Source organism: Scyliorhinus torazame, chromosome 8, assembly GCF_047496885.1.
Source record: "Scyliorhinus torazame isolate Kashiwa2021f chromosome 8, sScyTor2.1, whole genome shotgun sequence".
NCBI lineage: Eukaryota > Metazoa > Chordata > Chondrichthyes > Carcharhiniformes > Scyliorhinidae > Scyliorhinus > Scyliorhinus torazame.
In genome coordinates, this window is record NC_092714.1 from 58,599,256 (window position 1) to 58,605,534 (window position 6,279).

General features: G+C 50.1%; 1 protein-coding gene across 4 annotated transcripts in view; it reads left to right on the forward strand.

The window, feature by feature from the left end:
- LOC140427869 (POU domain, class 2, transcription factor 1-like) overlaps window positions 1-6,279 on the forward strand; it is a 329,760-nt gene that overhangs the window by 305,908 nt on the left and 17,573 nt on the right. The gene's annotated exons all lie outside the window — the stretch shown is intronic.

Genomic DNA, 6,279 nt, shown 5'->3' on the forward strand with positions numbered 1-6,279 from the left:
ATCATATCAAAGGTCACAGAACCCACGGACTGGGTCAGCTCCATGGTCTGCGTCAAGAAGCCGTCAGGGGAGCTTCGAATCTGCATTCACCCAAGGATTTAAACCGCAACATCATAAGGGAACAGTACCCGATACCAAAACGAGAGGAGTTGACCAGCGAGATGGCTCATGCCAAACTCTTTACGAAGCTGAATGCCTCCCAGGGTTCCTGGCAAATACAGCTGGATGCATCCAGTCGCAAGCTGTGCACATTCAATACCCCGTTCGGTCGCTACTGCTACAACCGGATGCCTTTTGGCATCATCTCTGCCTCAAGAGGTATTTCACCGCATCATGGAACAGATGATGGAGGGTATCAAGGGGGTGCGCGTGTATGGTGACGGTCATAATCTGGTCCACAACTCCTCAAGAACACATCGATCGCCTCAAGCAGGTATTCCACAGAATCCACGAGCATGGCCTCCGACTCAACAGAGCCAAGTGCTCGTTCGGTCAATCAGAAATCAAATTCCTTGGTGACCACATCTCGCAGCAAGGCGTGCGGCCAGATGCTGACAAGGTCTCGGCGATCAACGCCATGAAGACCCCAGAGGACAAGAAGGCGGTCTTCCGCTTTCTAGGGATGGTCAACTTCCTCAGGAAGTTCATTCCCAACATGGCGGCACATACCACAGCCCTCTGCCATCTCGTCAAAAAGTTGACGGAATTCCAGTGGTTGCCCGCTCATGAGAACGAATGGCGTGAGCTGAGGGCAAAACTCACCACCGCCCAATTCTGGCGTTCTTCGACCCTACCAAAGAGACCAAAATATCCACTGACACGAGCCAGGACGGTATTGGGGCGGTGCTCCTCCAACGGGATGACTCCTCCTCATTGGCCCCAGTTGCGTATGTCTCCAGAGCCATGACGCCCACTGAGCAATGGTACGCTCAGATCGAGAAGGAATGCCTGGGCCTCCTAATGGGAATCGACAAATTTCACGACTGTGTATGGCCTCCCAAAATCCACGGTTGAGACGGATCACAGGCCACTAGTCCACATAATCCAGAAGGATTTGAATGACATGACTCCTCGGTCACAACAAATCCTTCTCAAGCTATGCCGCTATGACTTTGAACTTGTCTACACGCCAGGCAATGAACTCATTGTTGCAGATGCCCTTTCCAGGTCTATCACCACACCGTGTGAACAAACTGACTTTGTCTGCCAAATTGATGTGCAGGTGCAATTGTGTGCCTCCAACCTTCCAGCCACTGATGAGAGGGTCATCCAAATTCGTGAGGAAACGGCCAAGGATCCTCTGCTACAGCGTGTGATGCAGCACCTCACGAATGGCTGGCAGAAGGGACAGTGTCCCCAGTTTTACAATGTCAAGGCCAACTCCATGAGGGTCATCTGGGGGTCGAGAAATGTTGACGCAGAGCTCGAGAGGCAGTCTATTGGCCGGGCATCAGCCAGGACATTGCCAACACGGTCCTCAACTGCTCCACATGTCAGAAATTTCAGCCAGCTCAACCCAAAGAAACTGCAGCAACATGAGATAGTGACCTCCCCATGGTCCAGGTCGGTGTCAACCTTTTCCACGCCAAGGGGCGTGACTATGTCCTCCTGGTCGACTACTTCTCCAATTACCCTGAAGTGGTGAAACTGTCCGACCTCACGTCAAAGGCGGTGATGAAAGCATGCAAAGAAAAGTTTGCCAGGCATGGGATACCGCTCACAGTGATGAGTGACAACGGTCCCTGTTTTTACAGCCAGGAATGGTCTGATTTTGTCCGCCTATATAACTTTGGCCAAGTAACATCCAGCCCCCACTACCCACAGTCAAACGGGAAGGCCGAAAAAGGGGTCCATATCGTCAAGAGATTACTATGCAAGGCTGCAGACTCAGGCTCCGACTTCAACCTGGCGCTGCTGGCATACAGAGCATCCCCGCTGTCCACTGGGTTGTCTCCCGCGCAGATGCTCATGAATCGCACTCTGCCAACCACAGTTCCAGCCATCCATGCTCCAGACCTTGCCCACCTCACGGTCATACAAAAGATGCAGCAGTCTCGGGCCCAACAGAAATCAGCATATGATGCTCATGTCACGGATCTCGCCGAGCTGGTCCCAACTGATCGTGTTTGCATGCAGTTGCCTGACGGCGGCTGGTCCGCCACAGCTGTGGTGGTCAAGCAAGTGGCCCCAAAATCGTTCCTCGTCCGCATGGCTGATGGCACCTTTCTACGACGCAACAGATGGGCGCTGCGCAGAGTTCCACGCCCGCCACCTCACCATGATGTCCCGCCTCACACAATGCTTCCTCCGAACGTGCCCTACCACAAGGCCTCCGATTTACCAGCAATCCTGCCGACCTCTGCGACCACCGCATTGGCGGCGGTACCGCCTATCCAAGTGCAGGCGGCCCCTGATCCACCCTTGAGGCGGTCAACCAGAATTTGTCGCCCGCCGCAGAGACTAAACTTACAGACTGAACTTTTGCACACCTGTGTTACCTTATCGTTTTGACCTCTGTAAATATCGTTGTTACCGTTTCATCTGCACTAGCGACACCTTCCTGTGTACATAAGGTCATTTCAGCACATTCTGTATATAGTCACGCACGTATGCACATCCACACGCCCATGCACCTTAATATTTATTATCTCAACACACAATACAGAACAAAAAAAAGGGGGGGGGGAAATGTCATAATATACATCTATGTATACAATGGAGTGCAGACGGGCTGTGATTGACACACAGGATGACCAGTAAGCACACAACAGAGTAGCCAATCACCAGACAGGACACGACCACTATAAAGCCAGAGGGCACCAATTGTTTTTTGGCCCTTTTTTCCTGGTTTCTGTGGTGCTCTTGTGGAAAAATTCATCCATCTGAAGAAATAAGGAACCTGTGTCTGGAGAGTGCCACAAAAGGGAGTGAAGATTCCTGCGGATGGGAATTCACCGACAGACTCTGATGCTTCACACGGCTCATCAGTAGAGAAAATAGCGGAAATGGCTCTGGCGATCATGGCGGGCATGCTTACTGGTGTGCGACCGATGGAGTTCGACAAGCAATTTTAGAAATAATGAAGGTGATGTCCGGAACCCTCTGAAAGTCGATTGAGGGGGCTCTGGGTCCCGTCCGAACTAAGTTGGAAAAGACAACCGTGACAGTGAAAGAATATGGCGAGGTGTTAGAGGATGCGGAGAAGGCTCTGACGAGACACAGTGAGCAAATTGCCACACTGGAGGCTGACTAGTGGAGAAGAACACTATTCTGAGGGCTAAGGTGGACGACCTTGAGAATCGGCCGAGGAGACAACCGCCGAGTCATGGGGTTGCCAGAGGGCATGGAGTACCTGAATTCCACTCTGCATTTCTCGTAGATGTTTGGGAAGATGATGGAGATGGGTGAACTTGTGTCCCCTCCAGAGCTAGACAGGGCTCATCGGCAGAAGTCCCGACCAAACAAACCTTCAATTCGGGCAGTCAGTGTTCGATTTCATAGCTTCCAAAAGAAGGAGCGAGTCCTAAAGTGGGCCAAGGAACACCGAGATTGTAAATGGGAAGGTGACCTCATCAGGATTTACCAGGATTTCAGAGTGGAACGGGCGAGCAAGCAGGAGGCCTTTAATAAGGCGAAGGCCGCCTTATACAAGAAAGGAGTTTAATTTGGGATGGTGTACCTGGCGAGGCTGCGGGTTACCAACAAATGGAAAGACACTTATTTTGATACACTGAAGCAGGCTAATGCCTTTTTTCAGAAGCATGGACTCGGCTCAGTTAATTGAGCTTTGTTGGGGACTTTTATTGTTAAACACGGGGAAGAGTTTTGGCATGTCTTGTATATATCTGTTGGTATTTCTTTATTCTTGAGGGGATGTTTTTTCACATGATGTAAATTTGTTAGTGGGGGGGCTTACTGTTCTGAAGGGTTGGTTTCATGTAATATTATTCAAAGTACACAGCTCCTGGTGGGAATTTGGTCTTGGTTGGCGTGTTGGTGTATTTTTACCTTTTATACCCGGGCCGGGCAGTAAGGTTTTCTTTTTCTTTCTTTCTTCTACCCTGGGTGGGGTCTGCCCTGCTTGAAGTAAATTTAGCTAGCGAATGGGGGTGAGGTGGGGAGTGAGGTGGGGAGAGGAGCTTCAGCCTGTTGAACCAATTTTGTTTGGTTTAATGAGCCTAGCATCTTTGTTTTGTTGGGGGTTGGGATTGGTAAGAGAGGGTTTTGTCCATTTTCGTGTAATCAATATGCACATTTGGACAGGTTGTTCGAGGAAGGGTGGGGGGGAAGGGTTAATTCACTGACAGTGATATAGTATTTTCTTTGTTTCACTTTGTGGGTGGGTTTGACGGCTGTCTTGGTGGACTTTGGGCCTAAATTCTTTGGGCAGGTGCTTGTTAAATCCCTTTAGGTGGAATTGACTGACTCGGAGCTGAAGGAGCGGTGGGAGGTCCCTGAATCAGTTGGTCACCTGGAAAGGAGCGGTGGGAGGTCCCTGAATCAGTTGGCCACCTGGAATGTAAGGGGGTTGGGTGGCCCAGTGAAAAGGTTGAGAGTATTTGCTCACCTAAAGAATATAAGGCGGATGTGGTGTTGCAGAAGACTCATTTGCAGTTAAGGGATCTGACCAGACTGCAGAAAGGGTGGGTGTGCCAGGTACTTAATTCGGGCTTTGACAGTGGGGCACAGGGGGCGACAATTTTGATTAACAGAAGGGTTCAGTTTTCAGCTACCAAGAGTGTGGCAGACCCTTATGGCAGGTATGTGATAGTCACCGGGTCATTAGCGGGGACATTGGTGGCGTTGGTCAATGTGTATGCAGCAAATTGGAACAATACAGTATTTATTAGAAGGCTGTTGGCTTCCATTCTTCATCTGCACATGCATCAACTGGTTTTTGGAGGAGTTTTAAACTGTGTGCTTGATCCTAGGCTGGATCACTCTAGGCCTAAGCTGCCGGCTCCAACAAGGGCAGCAAAGGCACTGTTAGATTTTATGGAGCAGAAATGGGGGCAGATCTGTGGTGGTTTTTACACCCAAGAGGCCAGGAATAATCATTCTTTTCCCAGGTCCACAAGGTTTATTCCAGGATCGACTTTTTTTTTGGTGGGTAGGTCTCTTCTCCCTTGGGTGAGGAAAGCGGAATACACCGCTACAGTTTTATAAGAGGTTTGCAGGGAAGTTGACTCCACAGATGGTGAACATGTTCAACGATTCCTTGTCCGGGGGTCTTTGTCCGCTACACTTCCACAGACTTCCATTTCTTATATTGAAGAAGGACAAAGACCCCAAGCAATGTGGGTCATATCGACCCATATCGTTATTGAACGTGAATGCCAAACTACTTGTCAAGGCGTTGGCGTTGCAGCTGGAGCCCTGTCTTCCGGAGGAGATTGCGAAAGACCAGACAGGCTTCGTTAAAGGTCGTCAGTTGTCGGCCAATATTTGGCGGCTGTTGAATGTCATTCTTTACCCTTCTTCTGGGCCCAAGCCAGAGGTGATATGGCTATGGATGCAGAGAAAGCATTTGATTAGGTGGAATAGAGGTATCTTTTTGAGGCTCTTGGCAAATTTGGTCTGGGGCAGATGTTTATCTCTTGGGTTTGGTTATTGTATAGGGCCCCCATGGCTAGTTTCTGTACCAATGCCTTGAGTTCGGGGTTCTTCCGATTGAATAGGAGGACAAGGCAAAGATGTCCCCCCCCCCCCCCCCCCCCCTTCCCTCCTGCCTCCTGTCTGTGTTAGCAATTGAGCCCTTGGCCATTGCCCTGAGATCTTCGGGTATGTGGAAAGGGATAAGACGGAACAGCCAATCTGGGGGTGTTACCTTTTCGTCTTGCCAAATCTAGCTTCTGTTATTTGGGTATCTGGGTGGCCCATGATTGGCCCTACTCCATAAATTGAACTACGCCAGTCTGGTGAGCAAGCAGAAACCAGACTTGCAAAAGTGGGATAAGCTTGCCCTGTCCTTAGCGGATCCAGACCATCAAAATGAATATCTTCCCGAGGTTTTTTGTTTCTTTTTCAGTGTCCCTGCTTCTCTCCCTAAATCTTTTTTTTGTTAAGGTTAATAAAAGGTTTTCTGGGGTAGAAGGCAAATGTGAGCGGTGTTCCTGGGGGCCGGCCAACCACACCCAAATGTTCTGGTCGTGTCCCAAGCTGGTAAGCTTTTGGGTCTCCATCTTTAGCAGCATGTCCGCGATTCTTCTATTGATCTGGAACCTTGCCCTTTAGTGGCCATTTTCGGGGTGCCGGACTTGCCGGGGCTGCAAACGGAGG